Source organism: Apium graveolens, chromosome 5 (genome assembly GCF_009905375.1).
Source record: "Apium graveolens cultivar Ventura chromosome 5, ASM990537v1, whole genome shotgun sequence".
Lineage (NCBI taxonomy): Eukaryota > Viridiplantae > Streptophyta > Magnoliopsida > Apiales > Apiaceae > Apium > Apium graveolens.
Window position 1 is genome coordinate 52,872,281 of NC_133651.1, and position 25,653 is coordinate 52,897,933.

The window sequence follows — 25,653 nt, forward strand, 5'->3', positions numbered from 1 at the left end:
AAAGTGCTACTGGTCTAAGATTTAGATCTTTTCCTCTTGCTTCTTTGCTCCATCTCTAGTTCATGAGTATTCATTATTCCATTGATCTCATCCAAAGGTGTGTCGTTAAGTTCATAGTTATTCCTTATTGATGTGACCTTAAAGTCCCACTTTTCATGAAGAGCAAGCAAGAACTTCAAGTTTGAGTCTTTCAAATCATACTCCTTATTGACAAGACATAAGTCATTCAGAAGCTTCTGAAATCTGTCATAGATCTCAGTTAAGGATTCATTGTCTCTTGAGCCAAAGTGCTCATATTCTTGAGTAATTACTGTCCTCCTGTTATTCTTGATAATAATTGTACCTTGACACTTTATCTCTAAAGCATCCCATATTTCTTTTGTTGTCTTACATCCAATAACCCTATTAGAAATAACACTATTAAGAATGTTATGCAAGATGTGTCTGACCTTAGCATCCTTCATAATAGATGAAAGATATTCAGAAGTGTAGTCCTTCCCGTCTTTGTCAACCATCTTCTCTGATTCTCCTGCAACAGAAACAACTACCTTCATTGGTTTATAAGGACCATCATAAATCATGTTTAGATATTCAGGATCTATGGCTTTGAAACACATGGCCATCCTGATTCCATATTGGATATTCATGTATCTTCAGGATTGGTACCTTGATTGCTTCATACCTACTCATGTTACTGCTAATCTATGATGTGGCTGGGGTTGGTTATGGCGCCCTCCAAACCAGGGTCAGAAGTTTGGGGTCCACAACACATACACAATATATAAACCTGTATATGAAATATTATTTGCAATGACCCTGCTTTATATAACCACCAGATCGCAACAGGTTAAAGTATGAAAACAAGCCACAACCTTAACTTTTATTACAACGTACCAAATCCCAACCAATTTAACTTACAACTGATAATGAAATTATTCTTACAATCTTACTATCTCACTACCGTAGTAAGCTCCTGCTAGCTCGATCCAACTCAATCTGGAATCCTAGCTCGCACATTGAACTGGGAAACCTCGCTATCAACCGTATCCTTCTTAACTGTAGAATACATAAAAAGATTCACAAGAGTGAGCTAACAATAAATACATAGGCATATATAACACATCGATCAGATAGCATGTAGCACATAACACGCAAGATATTCAATTTATATAATTTTCCAAAGAAGATTCGGGGTCAAAATGATTTTTCAGGTATTTAATACGAACTTTTGAATATTTTTCGGAATTAAAACGGGGTTCCGAATCATTTTATAATTAAATAATAGGGTTTGAATACCCGAATATGACTTTGAAATAATTTTATAATAATTATTGAGCCTTGAAAATAATTTAAAATAATATTTTAAAGCTCGAAACTATTTTTCAGGATTTTTAAATCAAAAATAAATAATTGAATCTAATTATTAAATCAATTTAAATCAATTAATAACTAATTAAATTAATTAATCAATTAATATTTAAATTAATTGACTAATTAAATAATTAATTATCAAATAAAATTAATTAATTAATTAAATAATTAAGATTTATTTTTAAATAAAAAATAATTTTCAGAAATTAAAAATTTTGATATTTGGAATTTCAAAATAGATAAAACATTTTCTGAAAATATTTATAGAAAGAAAATATCATTTTTGTAAATAATCTAAACAGAAGTACGATTTTTGCAAAATTTTAAAACTAGGATATCAGGAATGTAATCTGTGCAAAACCTCGGGGGCCAAACTGTAATTTTTACAGTCCCCCCGGTCGCCGGGAAGCCATGGTTGCCAGCCATAAGCTTTTCCGGTGACCTGATAACAGCCCAGAACCACTCCAAAATAACAGGAAAGGATGCTTATCGATCCGCAAACATATCTGTAAGGTTACAATTGTCAAACAACACGGGTTTTAACCGGAAAAACCAATCGAAGTTCCACCGCCGGCGGACCTTCAAACTCCAACCATCGTCTTCCCGTTATCCTCCGTTCTCCAGACTTAGCTCATTCAATTGCTCTTTCAACGATCTATTTAATGACAACAACTAATTAAACTAATAACCCCTGGGTTAAATACGCCCAAATCTTATTCAAGAACAATCAAGAACATTCAAACCCTAATTTCAGTAATCCGAGAATCAAACACAATTTTGAGCATGTTATTGAACTCCAAATCAAGCATATAATATATCAAAATCATCAGGAAGAAAAGCTCTACAACATGCAATCATCAAATCATACAAAAACAATCTCTCGAACAAAAATTCATAATTTAAATTAAATTAATTTGAAAATAAATAAAAATATAGAAAAATAACCTTTGATTCTGCACAAAAACCAGTTCTGGAATCCGATAGTATGTTTCAAGAGCTTCATTTTGAGTACTCGAGCTTTCCAAATGGATTCCAATAATATCTCCAAAAGCTTGTTTGATTCTTGAAAGTTTATATGAATATATAGATTTTCTCTGTAAAATTATATAATTACTGGCTGCAAATGATTTTTCTGTACGAAATAAAGTACGGTAAGGGCTATTTATAATTACGGAATATTTGTATCCCGTTGGATCATACCAGATATAAAATATTACGTTATTTATAAAAACAGATCCAAGCGGTACCAGTTTTCGGGATAATTATCCAAATCTGTACAATTTGTACTGCGGTCTTGGTCTCAGCGCCTAGTTACACGTATTACGAGGTGATAATTATAATAGTTTAATAAAAAGATCCCATTTATCGAAAATACGAGTTTTATTGATTTACCGAAATGAATTTTGTATCGAAAATATTCTGCCGGGACCCGCATGGGGAAAACGGTACGCTAGATCGAAAAAGTCAAAACATGGAAAATGCTCGAAATATTGCAATTAGGTTAGGAAGGAGTTTTCGGAAGAATTTCGGGTTGTAAAAACGTAAAAATGCTTGAAGTCGGTTGGTTCCTGATTATACAAAATAGTTTATAAATACTTGAAAAAATAATTTATTAAATCCATAAATCATTTATAAAATCATAAATCAACATAAAAATTGATAGAAAAATATCATAATTATCTATACTTTATTTTGGACTTATAAAAATTAAAATACTCAAATTATATCATATTTACATATCCAAACACAGATACCACTTCACAAATAATTCACCAAAATTTAAATAATAATCACATAATATTTATTTATTAAAAAAAAAATTACACGTCATATCCTGGATATTACATCCTTCCCCCTTAAAAGGATTCTGTCTTCAGAATCACTTAAGCAATAACTCTGGGAACTATTTCACACATATCACTTTCTGAACCTTAGGTTATCCTTTCAACCCTTGGGTTTCCACAATAATCTTACTAACTTTATAACTTTTTTTTTATACTTTCTCTTTCTTTTCTACAGTCTCTATTGGATTCTCAACATAGGAGAATTCTTCCTGAAGTTCTATCGGCTCATATCCTATCACATGTCTAAAATTCTATACCGTACTTTTCTAACCTTGTCACGTAGAAACCTTATGAATATGCTACCCATGCTGGGTAACGCTAATTCGTATGCTATTTCACCGATACATTTCGAAATTTCAAAAGGTCCCACGTATATCAGACTCAACTTTCTTTTCTTTTCCGATCCTGGATGATCCCTTTTCACGGTAACACTGTTAACAATATTAAATCTTCTTCTTTAAATTCTGTACTCTTTTTTAGCTTGATCTACAAATTTCCTTTAACAATCATTCGTGGCTCTTATCCTTTTCTAAATAATTTCGACAGCTTCCTTTATCGGTTGTAGCAACTCTAGTCCAAATATTTCACGTTTGCCAACTTCATCTCAATATACTGGTGATCGACATTTACGTTCATAAAGAGCTTCGTATGGCGGCATCCCAATACTGGCACGGTAGCTGTTGTTGTAAGCAAATTCTACTAAGGGCAAATGCTCGCCTCAATTTCCTTTGAAATCAATGGCATAAACACTTAACATGTCTTCAATTGTTTGGATCGTTTTCTCGCTCTTGGCCGTCAGTCTGCGGATGATAAACTGTACTCATATTTAACTGGGTGCCTAACATTCTTGAAAACTTTCGTAAAATCTTGAATTGAATCGTGGATCATGATTTGATACCATAGACTCAGGGACCCCATGACAAATTACTATTTACTTCAAATACATGCAAACCAACTTATCCAGTGAATATCTTTCATTAATGGGCAAGAAATGAGCTGATTTAGCCAACTCATTCACCATAACTTAATTAGCATCGTGGTTTGCTTTCGTTCCTGGTAATCTGACTATAAACTCCAGAGTAATGTACTTCTATTTTCATTCTATATTTCTAATGGTTGCAATAATCCACTAGGCCTCTGACACTTGCCTTACTTATTAAATATGCCTAACACCTCCTGATCCGTTGTGAAATTTCCTTTTCGTATTCGGCTATCAATATTCTTCTTTAAACTTCTGTATAATTTGGTATTTCTTGTACGGATTATATACTTAAGATTGTAAATTCCCTTTAGGATCTCTTTTCTTAATTCTGCCACTCGTAGCATCCAAGTTCTGAAAGAAAATTTGAGGATATTGTGATTATTCTTTTAAGTGCATAAATTTCTTCTCACTAAATTGTTAATATTGTAATCCATTATCTCCTCTTGCTAATTGTTAACATCCTGATCAATCATCTTCTTTCGATATCTTTTTATCTTCTCTTAACAACTTCGACTGAAAGGTCATACTATCCATTCTTGCTCCTTTTGGATCATGAACTCTGACTTCCAATTCCAACTTCTAAAATTCCATAGATAATCCTTCTGGGTGCAGTCTCCATATTCGTTCTCTCCTTTTGGCTTATCGCTTGCCACTACATTTGCTCTTCCTCGTGAATACACACTTCAACTCTTATGGTCCGTATGTATCTCACATCTTTCTCCATACATATGATGTTTCCCAATCTTTCAAAGCGATTATTATTATTACTGCTAATTCCCAATTATGAGTAGAGTACTTCTGCTTATAAGGTTTCGGTTGTCTAGATACATATGCAATAACTTTATTGTACTGCATCAACACACATCTTATTCCCTTAAGAGAAGTATCACTATAGACTATAAAATTTCCTTGATCTTCTCAAAGTGATAAAACAGGTGTTGTGACCATACTCTCCTTTAATTCCGCAAAACTTTCTTTACACTTTACCATTTCATATAAACTTCTCGCTATTCTCAGTAAAATTTATTGTTAGGAATATATGTGCATTAGTTTGATGATATGTCTAACAAAACACTTAAGTAGAAATCTAGTGTTTGTAGCCTCAACGGATAAGACCATTTTGGCTATCCGTTGATGGTGTAGCTTTACTTAGAAATAAGTCTAGTGTTGTAGCACATTTCAGTCTCTGAATTTGAGATATAATTCTTAAATGTTGAGGGAAATTATAAGTCATGTTGACTACTAGAGGATATGCAGATAGGAAGGCCAATTGTAAATATTTCATGCCTTGTAATTTTGTATAAATGAAATGGTGTCAACGGATAACTTAAAGACCTTCAACGGATGAGAAACAAAGCTTCAACGGATGTCTCTAAAGCTTCAACGGATGAGTGCATCAACGGATGAGTGCATCAACAGATAGAGCTTCAACTGCTAACACATCAACGGATAAAGCCATCAACGGATGAAAGCTTCAACGGATGTTCTGTTAAATAGCAGTTGACAAGTGGTAGTTGTACCTACAAACAGAGGCACATGGGTTGACAGAGACAACTGAGATGTGGTAGCCTATTTCAGGAACATCAGAAAAAGCAGCAGTTCTACTCTAGTATAAAGAGGCAATAGTCAACAATGCACTGGAGTAAAATGGAGAAGAAACAAGTGGAGAACTTATTTTATTATTGTATTTTTATCTTTGTCTTCACTTGTAAACTTGGTGATATATAAACCAAGCAGCAGCTAGTAATTAGATAAGAATTTTTCCAGAGCTGTTTAGAAAAATCTTGAGAGAAAAATTATCTAGTTTGTACTAGGACGCAGCTGTGATCAACTTCTTGAATCACAGATTTTCTGAAATACCATCTCTGGTGGAACAATAATCCACCAGAAAAGTTTTTAAGGTCTGTTGTGTTCTTTACATTAGTGTTTGAATATATATCTATCTGTATTAGCTTAAAGCAATTCATACACTTGTTTATCTTAAACACATAGCCTTTGAAACTGCTCAAAACTTCAAAAAGTTTTGAGATTTACATTCAACCCCCCTTCTGTAAATCTCATTGTTAGTCCACTAGGAATAACAATTGGTATCAGAGCAAGCTCTTGACACACAAAAAGTTTAAAGATCTTGGAAACTAACAAAGATGAGTGCACAGAAGAATCCTCCTGTTACCATTATGAATAGGAAGGATATTGGTGTAAAGATCCCAGTCCTGGAAAAGGATAACTATCATCACTGGAAAGTAAAGATGCATTTAAATCTTCTTTCTCAAGATGAAAGCTACATCAACTGTATTGAAAATGGTCCTCACATCCCTCATAAAGTAGCCACAGCTGCTACTGCAACAGTTGTTGTTGGACAGTCCATTCCCAAGCCAAAAGCAGAATGGACTATTGAAGACATGGAAGAAATCCGCAAGGATAAGAGAGCCATGAACATTTTGTTTAATGGCTTAGATCAAGATATGTTTGACAATGTCATCAATTGCCAAACTGCAAAAGAAGTTTGGGATACTGTACAAATTATCTGTGAAGGAACTGAGCAGGTCAGAGAGAACAAAATGCAGCTTCTCATTCAACAGTATGAGTATTTTCATTTTGAAGAAAATGAATCTTTAAATGACACATTCAATAGATTCCAAAAGCTGTTGAATGGACTGAAGCTGTATGGTAGAGTATACCAAATCAAGGATTCCAACTTAAAATTTCTTAGGTCTCTGCCAAAGGAATGGAAGCCCATGACTGTTTCTTTGAGAAATTCTCAAGATTATAAGAACTTCACTCTTGAAAGATTATATGGAATTTTGAAGACTTATGAACTTGAAATGGAGTAGGATGAGCTGTTGGAAAAGGGAAAGAGAAAAGGAGGAACAGTTGCTCTTGTAGCTGATAGTGAGAAGATGGAAACCAGGAATGAGGAGAAGACAATGCCAAGTCTCAAAATTGGCACAAGCAAATCAGAATCAAGCAAGGGTAAAGAGCAAGTTGCTGAGAATGAAGACAACTCCAGCCAAGATGACTCTGATGGTATTGATGAGCATCTTGCATTTCTGTCCAGGAGATTTGCAAAGATGAAATTTAGGAAAAACACTAGAGCCACTAAACCTCATAAGAACATGGTGGACAAATCCAAGTTCAAGTGTTACAATTGTGGTACAAGTGGACACTTTGCAAGTGAGTGCAGAAAGCCAACTTCTGAAAAGAAGAAATTTGACCAAGTAGATTACAAAAAGAAATATTTTGATCTGCTCAAGCAAAAGGAGAGGGCTTTCATTACTCAAGAAAAAGACTGGGCAGCTGATGGAGAAGAAGAGGATGAAGATGTGGAATATGTCAACTTGGCTCTCATGGCTGATTCTGAGGAAAATGAAGTTAGTTCATCAAGCAACCAGGTAATCACTACTGATTTAACACAGCTTACTAAAGAAGAGTGCAATGATGCTTTTAATGACATGTCTACTGAACTGTATCATTTGCGTGTGTCTCTTAAATCTCTTGCTAAAGAAAATAGTAGGATTAAAGAGAACAATTTGTTTTTAAGTGATAGAAATGCTGTGTTAGAAGATAAGTTGATTGACCTAGAGAAAACTAAGCTACATTGTATATCTGTTGAAAATGAACTAGCTGAATCTGTTAAGAAAGTAGAAATACTTTCTAATCAATTAGAGAGAGAGCAAGAGGTGATTAAAGCCTGGAAGACATCTAGGGATGTTAGTGCTCAAATTGCCAAGGTCCAAGGAATTGAATCATTCTGTGAGACTGCCTGGGATAAAAACAAAAAGAAACTGGAATTAATTGATGGGCTGTCAACGGATGTGGAATCAACGGATGATGAAAATTATCCGTTGAAGGAAGAAAAGGAGCATCCGTTGAAGGTTCCTCAATTAAAACAGGCAGATGTTTCTAAAAGTGAAAATCTAAAGAAACTCAACAAAAAGTTTGGTTCAACTTCCAAGAACTCTGTCAAAGGAGAAGCAAGCACATCCAAAGATGTCAGTAAGGTGAATATAGGGCACATGACCTTAGAATAGTTAAAGAATAGGCTCAAAGTGGTTGAGGATAAAAAGGAAACTAAAAGGAAATCTAATAGAAATGGGAAGGTAGGGGTTAACAAACATAACAATTACACACCTGATAAGTATGCTCCTAGAAAAAGCTGTGTGCATTGTAGTAGTGTTAATCATCTATCTGCTAATTGCAAATCTATTAAGAAAACTCCCATTCCTGTACCCTCTTCCATGCCTAATATGTCTGCATCACCTCTGCATGCTATGCCTGTTATGTCTCAACAGAATCCTTATGCACATTTTGCAAACATGCCATATTTTAACAATCCTTATCTTGCTGCATTTGGTATGCCTCAAATGCCATACAATATGTCTATGTGGAATAACATGTTTGCACAATCCATGCCTTATCAAATTCCAAATGTGCTAAATGATTCTGTGACTAACCCTACACCTCAACCAACTACATCTAAGATCAAGGTTGACTCAAAGTTACCTAAGTCTAAAGATGCAGGAGGAATGAAGTCTAGGAGAAAGGCTAACAAGAATGGACCCAAGGAAACTTTGGTACCAAAATCAACTTGATTGATTTTATGGTGTGCAGGAAAAAAGAAGAAATCTATGGTACTTGGACAATGGCTGTTCAAGACACATGACAGGAGATTTCTCCCTGCTCACAGAGTTTAAGGAGAGAGCTGGCCCTAGCATAACCTTTGGAGATGACAGCAAAGGGTTTACTATGGGATATGGCTTGATTTCAACAAGGAATGTCATAATTGATGAAGTTGCATTAGTTGATGGTCTCAAGCACAACTTACTGAGCATCAGTCAACTATGTGATAGAGGGAATACAATTTCCTTCAATTCAGAAGCCTGTGTTGTCACCAGTAAGAAAGACAACAAAGTGGTTCTAACTGGAGTTAGAAAAGGAAATGTGTACTTAGCTGACTTCAACTCTACAGATGCAGAATCTATTACTTGTCTCTTCAGCAAAGCAAGTTCAGTTGAAAGTTGGCTATGGCACAAGAAGCTATCCCATTTGAATTTCAAGACAATGAATGATCTAGTCAAAAAGGACTTAGTTAGAGGAATTCCTCTTGTTGAATTCTCAAGGGATGGTTTGTGTGATGCTTGTCAGAAAGGAAAACAAAGGAAAGCATCATTCAAAAAGAAGCTTGAAACAACAATTGATGAATCATTACAGCTGCTACATATGGATTTGTTTGGACCAGTCAATGTATTGTCAATTGCAAGAAAAAGATATTGCTTGGTGATTGTAGATGATTTCTCAAAGTTTTCATGGGTCTATTTTCTTGGATCAAAGGATGAAGCAAGTGAAATCATTATCAATCACATCAGGCAAGTCAATAATCATCCTGACTTGAAGGTTAGGAATATCAGGAGTGACAATGGAACTGAGTTCAAGAATTTGGCAATGAGGCTGTTTTGTGAAGAAAATGGAATCATGCATGAGTTCTCAGCTCCAAGAACACCTCAGCAAAATGGGGTAGTTGAAAGAAAGAACAGATCTTTAATTGAGGCTGCCAGAACAATGCTTGAAGAATCAAAGTTACCAACATATTTCTGGGCGGAAGCTGTTAATTGTGCCTGCTACACTCAGAATATTTCTTTGATCAATCAAGCTAAAGGCATGACTCCTTATCAGTTGTTCAAGAGAAGAAAACCAACTCTAAACTTTCTTCATGTCTTTGGATGTAAATGCTTTATACTGAGAAATTAATCTGACCATAAAGGGAAGTTTGATGCAAAGGCTGATGAAGGGATATTTGTTGGTTACTCAGCTGGAAAATCTTATAGGGTCTACAATCTAAGAACCAACATTGTTATGGAATCTGTGCATGTTGTGTTTGATGATAAAAAGATTGATGGACTAACAGATGAGGGACACCATGAAAGACTCAAATTTGACAACATTGAGATATATTGTGATGATAGTGAAGAGGAGATTGATGGAGATGACACTTCAAAAGGGATTCAAGATATGCCCTTGGATAATGCACAAAATACTGCATCCGTTGAAAGTCAGATTTCTGCATCCGTTGAAAGAGGCAATGCAGTATCCGTTGAAAGACATAGTGCATCATCCGTTGAAGTACATAATGAAGCATCCGTTGATCATAGTTCATCAACGGATAATCGATTTACATCATTAGTTGATAGAACTCAAAGTTCCCTGCAAAGGACCAACAACTCAGGGGGAGTTTCAACTGATCAACACTCTGTCTCACATCATGACAATACTGAGGCCACCTCATCTAGAGCACATCTTCCACCTTAAAGGAAATGGACCAAGAATCATCCCTTTGAACTGATCATTGGTGATGCATCATCTAAAGTGCAAACAAGAAGAGCTACTCAAAATGAATGTCTGTATAGTAGTTTTCTATCTCAGGAGGAACCTAAGAAAGTGGAAGAAGCTTTAATGGATCCAGATTGGATATTAGCTATGCAGGAAGAGCTAAACCAATTTGAGAGAAACAAAGTTTGGAAGCTGGTACCCAAGCCAAAGAACAAGAGTTCCATTGACACAAAATGGGTATTCAGAAACAAGATGGATGAAAATGGCATTGTCATAAGGAATAAAGCCAGATTGGTTGCTAAAGGCTATTCTCAACAAGAGGGAATAGATTTTGATGAAACATTTGCTCCAGTTGCAAGACTTGAAGCCATCAGAATCTTTCTAGCCTATGCAGCTAATGCCAATTTCAAAGTCTATCAGATGGATGTCAAGAGTGCATTTCTAAATGGGGAATTGGAGGAAGAAGTTTATGTAAGCCAACCTCCAGGTTTTGAAGATCAAAATTTTCCAGACCATGTGTATTATCTGTTGAAAGCACTCTATGGACTAAAGCAAGCACCTAGAGCCTGGTATGAGACTTTGTCAAAGTTCCTTCTAGATAATCATTTCACAAGAGGTACTGTTGACAAAACTCTCTTCTTTAGAAATGTTAATGGCTCTAAGATACTTGTACAAATTTATGTAGATGATATTATATTTGGATCTACAGATGATAAGCTTTGTAAAAAGTTTGCTAAATTAATGCAAAGTAAATATGAAATGAGCATGATGGGAGAGCTAACTTACTTTCTTGGGTTACAAGTTAAACAAGTTAGTGGTGGAATTTTCATTAGTCAAACTAAATATATTTATGATCTTTTAAAGAAGTTTGACTTAATGGATTGTTCACCTGCAAAAACTCCCATGGCCACGGCCACTAAACTTGAATTAAACAAGGCTGAAAAGTCTGTGGATATTACAAGTTATAGAGGCATGGTTGGCTCACTTTTATATTTAACTGCTAGTAGACCTGATATAATGTTTTCTACATGTCTCTGTGCTAGATTTCAAGCTGACCCTAAAGAATCTCACTTAGTGGCTATTAAAAGAATTTTCAGATATCTCAAGGGGACTCCAAATCTAGGAATTTGGTACCCTAGAGAGTCTGGTTTTGATCTAATTGGCTACTCAGATGCAGATTATGCAGGTTGCAAAATAGACAGGAAAAGCATAACAGACACCTGTCAATTTCTAGGGAACAAGCTTGTATCATGGTTCAGCAAGAAGCAGAATTCTGTTTCCATATCAACAGCTGAAGCTGAGTACATTGCAGCTGGTAGTTGCTGTGCACAAATACTATGGATGAGGAACCAGTTATTTGACTATGGTATGACTGTTGACAAAATTCCAATATTTTGTGACAACACAAGTGCCATTGCCATTACTGAAAATCCAGTGCAGCACTCAAGAACCAAGCACATTGATATCAAGTACCACTTCATTAGGGAACATGTGATGAAAGGTACAGTGGAACTTCATTTTGTTCCAAGTGAACAACAAATTGCAGACATATTTACCAAGCCACTTGATGAATCAACATTCACAAGATTGGTAAGTGAGCTAGGTATGCTTAATTACTCTTAAAATTCATGTCCTTATTGCAATTTGAATTGAAGCCTGAAATGTATTAGCTGCTAGAACAAATTTGATTTTTAACACAGATTATTCCATCAACGGATATTCCCTATCCGTTGAAAGTCAAAATTGTTCTGTCAACGGATGTTCATTATCCGTTGAAAGACATATACATTTCTGGAATTTTTTTTTATTTATCCGTCAACGGATAAAACTGAAGTGCTCTTCAACGGATGACAGTTTACTTTATCCATTGAAATATCACATCAGTCGATTCAGGTGTTTCACAGCCGTTGATTCTATTGTCTTAACCGTTGATACTCATACATACAGCTGTATGTATTTGTTTTAAAGGTAGTTTTTAGAATACTTACAGTTTATTCTTAAAAGGCTGAAATTCACTTACATATATTTATTGTTTAATCTTTTATTTATGCTTTTTAATTTGAGAAAGTATATAAGCCCTTCTGATTTTTCATTTTTACTTTACGCTTTCTTGAAATTTCAAAGCTTTTACCATTTTCTCTCTGCAAAACCTTCAAGTTATTCTCTGCAATTTCTACTCACAACAATGGCACCAGTAGTAAAGATTATGTCTCAATCTGGATTCATCTATGAGAAGAACAATTTCATAGCTTTGGTAGAAAAGAATGAAGCCCACTCCGATTATCACAAAATGATGGACTTCATCAAAAACTGTAAACTTAGCTATGCAATGCTGGAAGCCCCAACGATTTACTGTGAAGTAGTTGAGGAGATTTGGACAACTGCTGAGTTCAACTCAATAGATATGACTATCTCCTTCACCCTCAAAGGTAAAAATCACTGTGTTAACTGTGATGATTTACTAGCATGTTTTAAATTACCTGAGAACAATGCCATGACACCACACACTGATAATGATGTATCCAGCATGTTAGATTCCATAGGTTATTCTCTTAACTCTGCTAGTTTAGGGAGTATTAAAAGAAAAGGCCTTAGGAAAGAATGGAGTTTTCTTGGGGATGCCTTTATCAAGGTTTTCTCTGGGAAAATTAGCAATTTTGATGCCATAACTTCATCTCTTGTTAATATGCTCTATATGCTTGTTTCTGATAGGTATTTTAATTTTAGCAACTATGTTATGCTAGAATTGGGTACTAGATTAGGTAACAAAGCTATTAGATCTAATAACATCTATTATGCTAGATTCTTTATGTTATTGGCTAACCATGTTGCTGAAGGTTTGGTCATAACCAATGAGAATAATAAACTCAAGTGCTGGGCACAAGAGAAAAGAGTTCTTGCAGATTTATTGAGAATGGATCTCAACAGCAGTGTGCCATTGGTATATTTACCAATCATGAATGCACCTCAGGTAAGTGAGGTAATTGCTTCTACAACTCCTACTTCTTCCAACCCCTCTATTTCTTTATCTTCTAGTGTGGCCATGGAATCTGTGACAATGCCCCAACAGATTCCTACCAAGGTCACCAAAACTAAACTTTCAAAATCAAAGACAAAGAAAACCACCTCTGTTGTTTCTCAAAAGACAACAGTTGTAACATCTACCATTAACCCTGAGGGGAGTGAATAGGGTGTGAGTGGTGAGGGGAGGGGTGAACATCAAAGAAACCCCCAGGATAAGGAAGGAGAGAAAAGTGCTTCCCAAGCTAGCCAAGCCACAGTTTCTCAAAAAGCTGTGGTGGTTGAAAGGATTACTAGCATATCCCTAGCTGTATCCTCCCAAAAGGATGTAACTATTGAAAATAGTTCCCAACCAGGAACACAGAACAAACGAGGGAGGGACAATAAAGCCAAACACTCACCAACAAAAGCCTTTATTAGAAGAAAGAGAGCCAGAACCCAATCTTCTATACAGGGTACACACACTGCACAGATACATCCATCTGTATCTATGCCTTCTCAAACTCAGTTTGATGTGGCTCCAACAAATGTGGAGTCACAGCCCCATTCTCTCATAATTAACACACATCAATCACCACACACTTCATCACCATCTCTAGATGTGGATATGTTATTCCCATCAATTCCTGATTCTCCCTCTTTACAACTCAGGGAGGAGCCCCACTCAAATACAGGTGATCATCATCTTTTAGATGATTTGTTGGATCACCCGCAAATTCTTTCAGATGTAATTGAAGGATCTGTGTCACCAAAACTCATATCAATCTACACAGATTCAACAGTTATATCACTTTCAATTTCTACTTCTTTTCCTTCTTCAACGGATATCACTCATCCGTTGACAAGTGGTTGTTCTTCAACGGATAAGCTTAACAGCAGTTATCCGTTGATACCATCAGTTTCACCTTCAACGGCTATTCCGCATCCGTTGATAGTCTCTACACACACAACTGAAACAATTCCAAGTGTAGAAGACTTGATTACTGTACAATCACTTCTAGGACTGAGGGAAGGGAGTGACAATTTGAGTGAGAGGCTGGGTTGCTCCCAGGCAAAAGGAGAGATTGAGAGCTCAAATATGCATGCTATTTCTTCCAGCATGGCAAAAGTAAGTGAGAGGAGTACCACCTTAGTAGGTGAAGGTGAGGGAGTGAGTTGTGTGAGCCAGGGGGAGCCCCTGATGCAAGAACATAGAGAAAATGAGAGAAAGGCAGGTACAGCAGATATAAGGATGGATCCAGCAATTGCTAGTGAGTCAATGATTGTGAATGATGCTGAAAAGGAAAGACAATTTCAGCAACATTATAAACTGTAATTGATAACATTTCCTTGGATGCTGACACTTTTACTCATCCTGTTTCAGCCTATCAATTATTGGCTGCACAGGGCAATGTGGAGGCAGAAAAGACACTACATCTAGTTCATACAACAGCATCTCTTCAAAGGGACAAAGCTGCTATTAACAAGATGCCTTCAAAAGCTGGTGAGTCATCTGAAGAATTTGGAGTAAATTCTGATGATGATGACTTTGTTTCTTCTGATGGAAGCATGAACTTAGGGGGAGATGAAGGCCCTAGTTCTATTCCAAATCTACCTGAATGGGCCTTAACAAAGGAGTCTACAACAGGGCAATTCAATGTCTCCTTAGTGAAACAAATCAGTACTATCCAACAGGCCATTCAGAAAACTTCTCATGCAGGTACAAAGGCTATCCTTACAGCTCACTTAGACTCACTGCATCTCATGAAGTTGCAGCAAGTAAGACAGAATCTGAGTGTGGATGAACTCAGAAAGGATATTGCTGACTTGAAATCCTACAATTCTGAAAAATTGGATTCAGTCATGCCCTATGGTACAATGCAGGACATTTTGTTGAGATTGAAAAAGGAATCACATACTGAAAAGAGGCTGGCCAAATTGGAAGACAGAGTTCAAGTTATTGAAGATTCTGTGGCCACCATTCTTCACAACCAACAATCTCAAATAAATCTACTTATGCAGCTGGCAAAAGCACAGGGCTTGACCCCTCTCCTTGATGATAACAAAAAGGGGGAGAGTAAAAGGGAAGGGGAAGGAGAGCCATCTACAAAAATCTAAATATCTAAAGTGCTAGTTCCTGCCATCACTACTTCTCCAATCATTCAAATCAAAGGAAAGCCTGATGGAATTGATTTAATCCAGCTAGCAGCAGCTGAAATTCAAGTGAAAGAGCAAAGGAGGAGAATTGATGAAAGGGTGCAACAGTTGTTTGGCTCTATACAAGATAAATCAATATATGTGAAACATAGCACAAAGGTTGAACCAATCAATGTGGAGCACAAGCCAGAAAGGAGAAATAAGGTTGGAGAAACTTCTTTCAAGAATCTAAAACCTATGGTTCTCAAGCCCAACACTAGATCCAGCAAGGACTCCACAAAGAACCCTCTAGACTTTGCTCAGATGAAAGAAGTGGACTTTCCTCTTCCAAAGCCTGATGAAGACAAAGTTTTGGGTGCTAGCATCATGAAACACAAGGAGACCATGGATGAGGCAGTAAGGAGAAACATGGCTATTATCTTTAGAGAGGGAAAGAGTATTTGTGTGATGCAAGGACATCCCAAATTCCCAATAGCCAAGAGGGAAGAAACCAAAAGGTTAAAGAAAGAAGCTGAAAAACTCAAGGCTGACAAAAGAGCACAAGCAGAGCTTGAACAAAAGCTAAAGTCAAGTCTAGTTGAAAATGAGAAAGGAATTGAAGTCAGGGGTGAAGACAAGATTGCAAACTTAGATGAGGTTTTTGGGAGTATATTTGGTGAAAGTATGGAGGAAAAAGAGGAATGGCAGAAGGGAAATAGAAGAAAGGCCAAGGCACATAGAAGGAGAGAAGACAACACTGAAGAAACTAAATCTCTACCTTCCATACCTGAACCCTTTGTTGCTGATCCCACTATAAACATCCATGGTGAACCAATCATCCCAAAAGAGGAACCTATTGATTGGGACACCATCAATTTGCCTACTTTTTTAACCACTCTTCCACTACCAAAGAAACAGAAAAGAAAATCCAAATCTACACCTCCCCTAAACTCTAAGAAATTCACTCAAAAACATAAACCTAACCCTAAGCCACCCATTTCTAAAGATGATTATGTTCACATCTGTGACATAAAAGAAATTTCAGACATTGAACTCTATCTGGATGAGCTGGAGGATGTAAGGGGAATTGCTGCCTACAGACAGTTACCAGAGAGATTGGTGTTCAGATATAAAGGAGCTGGGGAAAGAACATGGCCTCTCTACAGGATTCTGAATGAAGGTTACTCTACCTTGATCAGAGTCTTTTCAGCCATACAAAAGGACTCTGGCTTTACCAGGACTGCCAAGACTGAAATTCTCAACAAGATTGCCAACATAAGGAAAACTTGGAGGGAGCCCAATGCTTTGCCCATAACCTTACTCATTCAAGAAAGGGGAACTACAATTCACAAATCACCTCATTGGTTGATGGAATTCAGAGATGATAAAGGAGTCAGAAGATTTTTCAGACTTGAAGACCAACTCAAGATTGCCAGCAATGAAACTCTCAAAGAAATGCAATCTAAGTTGGATATCAGTGATGAAGATGAAGCTGAATTACCTTATAGTACATACACTTTTGCAGCACTTTTAAATTTCTACTTAGTTTCAGTTCATATATTTGTTAAGTGTTTTGTTATCATCAAGTTAACCTTGAATTTATGTCTACAATTCTTATAGACATAAATAGGGGGAGATTGTTAGGAATATATGTGCATTAGTTTGATGATATGTCTAACAAAACACTTAAGTAGAAATCTAGTGTTTGTAGCCTCAACGGATAAGACCATTTTGGCTATCCGTTGATGGTGTAGCTTTACTTAGAAATAAGTCTAGTATTGTAGCACATTTCAGTCTCTGAATTTAAGTTATAATTCTTAAATGTTGAGGGAAATTATAAGTCATGTTGACTACTAGAGGATATGCAGATAGGAAGGCCAATTGTAAATATTTCATGCCTTGTAATTTTGTATAAATGAAATGGTGTCAACAGATAATTTAAAGACCTTCAACGGATGAGAAACAAAGCTTCAACGGATGTCTCTAAAGCTTCAACGGATGAGTGCATCAACGGATGAGTGCATCAACGGATAGAGCTTCAACTGCTAACACATCAACGGATAAAGCCATCAACGGATGAAGGCTTCAACGGATGTTCTGTTAAATAGCAGTTGACAAGTGGTAGTTGTACCTACAAACAGAGGCACATGGGTTGACAGAGACAACTGAGATGTGGTAGCCTATTTCAGGAACATCAGAAAAAGCAGCCGTTCTACTCTAGTATAAAGAGGCAATAGTCAACAATGCACTGGAGTAAAATGGAGAAGAAACAAGTGGAGAACTTATTTTATTATTGTATTTTTATCTTTGTCTTCACTTGTAAACTTGGTGATATATAAACCAAGCAGCAACTAGTAATTAGATAAGAATTTTTCCAGAGCTGTTTAGAAAAATCTTGAGAGAAAAATTATCTAGTTTGTACTAGGACGCAGCTGTGATCAACTTCTTGAATCACAGATTTTCTGAAATACCATCTCTGGTGGAACAACAATCCACCAGAAAAGTTTTTAAGGTCTGTTGTGTTCTTTACATTAGTGTTTGAATATATATCTGTCTGTATTAGCTTAAAGCAATTCATACACTTGTTTATCTTAAACACATAGCCTTTGAAACTGCTCAAAACTTGAAAAAGTTTTGAGATTTACATTCAACCCCCCTTCTGTAAATCTCATTGTTAGTCCACTAGGAATAACATTTATCAAAGGTGTTGCAATCTTCAAGAACCCCTGAACAAATTCCCGATAATAACCGGCCAATAATAAAACTTCTTACTTTTGTTGGTGCTTTTGGTCTTTCTTTATTCAAAATAACTTTAATTTCTGCTGGATTCCGTTTGGTCTTCTTCTCACTGACTATTTATGCTAAGAATTATACTCCCTGCTATTAAAGCTTTCACTTTATAAACTTTTCATGCAACTTCTTTCTTCTTCGACTTCCCAGCTATCATTAAATAATTTGCATGGTTCTCCTTTGACTTTAAGTAACATAAATACAACATATTCAGATCTTCCTTCAAGATTCTGGTCATCAAGTTTAAATATTAGTGATATATCGGTTAATCCAAATGACAGTACTAGAATTTTATAACAATAGTTCCCAATTTTAAAAATTTTCTTAATATGTCCATAGGTTAAATATTCAATTGATAATACCCAAATCTTAAATCAGTCTTAGAAAATACTCTGCTTCTTTCATCTGATCAAACAAATCATTAGTTCGAGGTAACGGATACTTGCTCTTGATAGTAAACTTGTTGGGCTTTCACTAGTTGACACATAATCTCCTACTTCCATCTTTCTTATTAACAAATAATACCGGTACACCATATGGGGTACACTAGGTCTAATCGCTCCTGCTTCTAATATCTATTGCATTTGCTTAACTAACTCCTTCATTTTAACTAACGCCATTCAGTGCGGGGCCTTGGACACTTATTTAATTTCAGTTGCTAATTCAGTCACGAACTTAATGTCTCTATCCGGGGGAAAATGTTGGTAACTCATCTGGAAACATATTTAGAAACTTATTAATTACTATAAAACCATCAAATTCTGTTTACTCCTGACTTCTATTCATAATCACCGTAGTGCTTACCTCTTGGTCACCGTAACTTCTTAGCTTAAGTAATCGTTAACAAATTCTTTACCTTCCTTCATCTTCTGAACCTTATCACATTCTCATTTGGCGTCTTCAGAACTATCTTCCATCACGACGGTCTATCTGGGCATCACGCTTAAATAGTTAATCCATTCCTTAGAATAATGTCAAATCCTCTTGTCTCAAATGATATCAATTCTTCACAACTTATTGCCAGAAATCTCAATTCCACCATTGGTACTTACTTATTTAATAATTACACGTTCTTGACTTGCTAGTCCTTTAGTCATAATCTTATCAATTCAACAGGGTAATTCATCTTATCAACAAAACCTTGAGAGATAAACGATCAAGTTGCTCCCACATCTTTCAATACTTTAACGCATAAGGTATCCACAATAATCATTCACGTCATCACATCCGTATTCTAAATAACATATTTCACAGGTAAATCGCAAATTCTCATTCTCGGAGACGTATTCCTTATTGGAGGGAATTCCCTTGACTCTTAGTGCATCCCTGGCTAGGGCTAGTGATTTGCAATCCTCGCCTTATGCCCTTATTTTCTTTTCATGCATGAGAGGTAAATGGAACTTTTCCCGCTTAGTTCATAATCCATTGACTTTTGTTTGAAAAACGCTTGCAAAGAACGATAGTACGACGAAACAACTAGAAGGATTCATAATTTTTAATAAACTTGGAGTGGAAAAGAAAGAAGAAGTAATGATTTGAATATGAATGAGACAATCACATTGATACTTAAGATGGCCAGTCTTTCGTACCATATGGAATACAGCATATGATTAGGTGGCATCCCACCCAACTCTTCGTCATTCCGATAAAGCGTCTCACCATAACATTGTTTGTCCCAATCAGAGAGCAAAACTTGAGGGGAACAATTAAATTTGAAAGGAATGCAACATCCTCCTTTTTGATATCATCCTAAAGAATTTATTAAGAAAAGAAGTTTATACATTTTTAGGAATTAAAAAGGAATATATGCTATAATATTGGAGACAAGAATGATACCATTGGTCACCATCCACATTTCACTTGTACTCATCTTTCGAGCTTGTTCGATCAAATTCCAATTGTGTCATATAACAACTATAGAAGGTATGCTGAAATGCCTTCTCAAATTAAGCATTATGGTAGATTCTTACTTGTTAGGTCTTGCGTCTGTAACATCGTATCTATACGTATAATACTTTAAAAATTCGATCATAATGACGTTCTTATCAGATAACCTCGAGTTTCCTCTTTTTAATTTCGAATAAGCACGAATCATTCAACATAACGATCTTTTTGTTCATTATATTCATCTTTTAGAAAAGTCTGGAAATCTTCCCAATCTCCTTCGGTCATGCTCAGGCTTCTGTTAAATCAATGAATTCTTTGAACTCTGATAGTCCTAGTAATTGGATGAATAGTTACTCCGTGCGCTGATTCTGTTGTTGATCTTATCAAATAATATTTGCACTTTACTGTTAGGAATAATCAACTTCTTCATAATTGCGGGTTACTTTGTTCTCTGAATTAACAATACTAAGTCTAAAACAAGCATCCTTCCAGGTAATCCGGGTTTTTTTAACAAACAAGAAACTCAAGTAGTAACTTGACAACCAATGTTTTAAACTTATTTTATTCCAAAAAAGCTTTTAGAAATTTTGTAAGGGAAAATCTTTTTCGAAAACTTGTTTGAAACTTTTGAAAGTCACACATCTGGTTGTCCCTACCATATGAGTTGGTTGTTTTCCTTCCTATAACAAGATACCAAGTTAAAGAAATGATCACACAAAGATCCTTTCACTTCCATTTATCTTCTCTCCTTTATTGGGTCTATTACCTTCCTTAATCGACGAAAACTTCAACTGTCGTTGCATATTATCTTATTCGTAGCTTTATTTCAAAGCTTCCATACTGGTAGTACTCCCATCGTCATCTTTGCAGTCATTAAGGGGGAACAGGTCTATCCAACAGCCAACAAGTCTATTTTATAAAACAAAGTTTGCTTATGTCACATCACATCACTACTTTATATATCACATTTATCATAGCACCATCATCTAATTCTATAAAAATTCTAGATCTATACTTTTCTCTCTAACTCTTTCAAAATTCCTCTAGTCCATCCCATAAGCTAATCACGGATGGTCTATTCACTAGTGGCCCCATTTAATCTGGTAGCAGCTATCCTCCGAAACACGTGAATCTTCTTTCTGAGCTTTCTCACCTTTATTAATATCTCATGTACTAACCATTTACTGTAGCTATCGAATCCATCCTCGTAAATACTGTTGTTCCATGAGACAGGTTTTAAACTGAGGGTATAGAACATGGTGTAGAGTAAACTGAAAAGAAACATTCATAGTTGAATGTATAGGAATAAGCAGATGGAGGTTCTCGAATAGGTAGTCTCATATCAAGAGGTGGTAAAATAGCGTAGAATAGCTTGAAGAGGTGCAACTGTTATAATAAAAGGTAATAACATTAATACTGATGGAAGAATAAGGTGCAATTCAAATTTGAGAAAAATATGACGAATCTCGAACGGAAGGCTCCAAACGATCACATGATACAGGGAAATCAGGATCTGCCATTGTCGTTGTTTGGAAATCTCGTTGCAAGCTAAGAATCCCGAATCGCAACACGAACCGTGCCGGAGACCTACTATACAGTCGCACTCAACCTCACAACGTCTTATCTTTCTATTTCATATTCCTAATCCTAACCCTCTACCCAACCCCGAAAATCTAGGCTTATTTCAGTGACTTATAACCTGTAGCTCTGATACCAACCTGAAGTGCTACCGGTCTAGATTTAGATCCTTTCCTCTTGCTTCTTTGCTCCATCTCTAGTTCATGAGTATTCAGTATTCCATAGATCTCATCCAGAGGTGTGTCGTTAAGTTCGTAGTTATCCCTTATTGATGTGACCTTAAAGTCCCACTTTTCATGGAGAGCAAGCAAGAACTTCAAGTTTGAGTCCTCTAAATCATACTGACAAGACATGAGTCATTTAGAAGCTTCTGAAATCTGTCATAGATCTCAGTTAAGGACTCATTGTCTCTTGAGCCAAAGTGCTCATATTCTTGAGTAAGTACTGTCCTCCTGTTCTTCTTGATAACAATTGTACCTTGACACTTTATCTCTAAAGCATCCCATATTTCTTTTGCTGTCTTACATCCAATAACCCTATTGGAAATAACACTATCAAGAATGTTGTGCAAGATGTGTCTGACCTTAGCATCCTTCATAATAGATGAAAAATATTCAGAAGTGTAGTCATTCCCGTCTTTGTCAACCATCTTCTCTGATTCTCCTGCAACAGAAACAGCTACCTTCATTGGTTTATAAGGACCATCATAAATCATGTTTAGATATTCAGGATTTGTGGCTTCCAAACACATGGCCATCCTGACTATCCAGATTGGATATTCATGTATCTACATGATTGGTACCTTGATTGCTTCATACCTACTCATGTTACTGCTAATCTGTGATGTGGCTGGGGTTGGTTGTGGCGCCCTCCAAACCCGGGTCAGAAGTTTGGGGTCCACAACACATACACAATATATAAACCTGTATATGAAATATTATTTGCAATGACCCTGCTTTACATAACCACCAGATCGCAACAGGTTAAAGTATGAAAATAAGCCACAACCTTAACTTTTATTACAACGTACCAAATCCCAACCAATTTAACTTACAACTGATAATAAAATTATTCTTATAATCTTACTATCTCACTACCGTAGTAAGCTCCTGCTAGCTCGATCTAACTCAATCTGGAATCCTAGCCCGCACATTGAACTGGGAAACCTCGCTATCAACCGTATCCTTCTTAACTGTAGAATACAGAAAAAGATTCATAAGAGTGAGCTAACTAGCTCAGCAAGTCACAATAACAATAACCGAGGTTAATCAATGATCAGACGAGATGATTCAGAGGAATTAAGTTTCTTGTTAAACAATCATTAGAATTGGATATTCATTTTAAATTTTTAAACCAAGGTTAGGCTGCTGATCAGTCACGCACTAACCCCGAGCAAGGCACACGGCTATACTCTATAAACTGGATCCAAGGCACACATTGGCCTAATTCGACCACGAATCTGGTCTAACCACGAATCTGGTCCACATAAAGAAAAACTATCCAATTCTAAAGCATTTCAATATGATAAACAGTATAACTCAATGAAATAAGTTCATAATCAACAGTAATGAAACATTTCTATTAAAGCATAATGCGATTCATGAGTATCACGAGGGTATATCAAGGTATGTATAAGAAATGGCCTCCAGCCGGTAAGAGAATCAGGTATCAGATGAACAATGATTTTTCAAGGTTTAGTTATTTGATGTTACAAAGAATGGTTAGGGTATAAAAGTTTCTGTATATTCAAACAATTATGTTCCAGTGTTTAGTGTTTGGTGGTTATATATTTGGAGAGTAGTATCATATTTGTGTGGTTTAGTATCTGGAAATCAACAAGGGATGGTTTACAAAGAATAAGGCTTACGGCTCAAAGATCAAATGATGTGATCCGAGTTCAAGGCTGTATGATTCAAGGTATTCACAATATAAAACAGAGCTATTTTGAATATTAACAACATGTCACAAGAGAATTTAGAAATATTTGCAATATATCTCGAGAAAGGTTTAGAAGTACTTGCCTTATCACAAATGATTCCAACTTCACTTGTACTCGTCTAATGGCTCTATTCAACAACCACTCGTCTACTTTTCCTATGTCTCGCTTCTATTCTCTGATCACTTGCTTTATTTTCTACGCATCGATTCCATTTTTTGATCACCTGTTTCCCTTTTCTACGCCTCGCTTACTCTGCTAGGTATCATAAACATCTATCAATATTCATCTCACATCATTCTAATCGTCATATAGATGTCATAAGGTTTTATCTACCCTTCGTTTCACCCAAATCCGATTTACAGTTTGAAAGTTATGGCTAAAACAATCCAACAATAAACACATAGGCATATAACACATCGATCAGATAGCATGTAGCACATAACACACAAGATATTCAATTTAAATAATTTTTCAAAGAAGATTCGGGGTCAAAATGATTTTTCAGGTATTTAATACGAATTTTTGAACATTTTTTCGGAATTAAAACATGACTCCGAATCATTTTATAATTAAATAATAGGGTTCAAATACCCGAATTTGACTTTAAAATAATTTTATAATAATTATTGAGCCTTGAAAATAATTTAAAATAATATTTTAAAGCTCGAAACTATTTTTCAAGATTTTTAAATCAAAAATAAATAATTAAATCTAATTATTAAATCAATTAAAATTAATTAATAACTAATTAAATTAACTAATAAATTAATATTTAAATTAATTGACTAATTAAATAATTAATTATCAAATAAAATTAAATAATTAAATAATTAAGATTTATTTTTAAATTAAAAATAATTTTCAGAAATTAAAAATTTTGATATTTGGAATTCAAAATAGATAAAACATTTTCTGAAAATAATTATAAAAAGAAAATATCATTTTTGTAAATAATCTAAACCGGAGTACAATTTTTACAAAGTTTTAAAACTAGGATATCAGGAATGTAATCTGTGCAAAACCTCGGGGGCCAAACTGTAATTTTTACAGTCTCCCCCCGTCGCCGGCAAGCCATGGTTGCCGGCCATAAGCTTTTCCGGCGACCTGATAACTGCCCAGAACCACTCCAAAATAACAGGAAAGGATGCTTATCGATCCGCAAACACATCTGTAAGGTTACAATTGTCAAACAACACGGTTTTTAACCGGAAAAACCGATCAAAGTTCCGCCGCCGGCGGACCTTCAAACTCCGACCATCATCTTCCCGTTATCCTCCTTTCTCCAGACTTAGCTCATTCAATTGCTCTTTCAACGATCTATTTAACGACAACAACTAATTAAACTAATAACCCCTGGGTTAAATACGCCCAAATCTTATTCAAGAACAACCAAGAACATTCAAACCCTAATTTCAGTAATCCGAGAATCAAACACAATTTTGAGCATGTTATTGAACTCCAAATCAAGCATATAATATATCAAAATCATCAGGAAGAAAAGCTCTACAACACGCAATCATCAAATCATACAAACAATCTCTCGAACAAAAATTCATAATTTAAATCAAATTAATTCGAAAATAAATAAAAATATAGAAAAATAACCTTTGATTCTGCACAAAAACCAGTTCTGGAATCCGATAGTATGTTTCAAGAGCTTCGTTTTGAGTACTCGAGCTTTCCAAACAGATTCCGATAACATCTCCAAAAGTTTGTTTGATTTCTGAAAGTTTATATGAATATATAGATTTTCTCTGTAAAATTATATAATTACTGGCTGCAAATGATTTTTCTGTAAG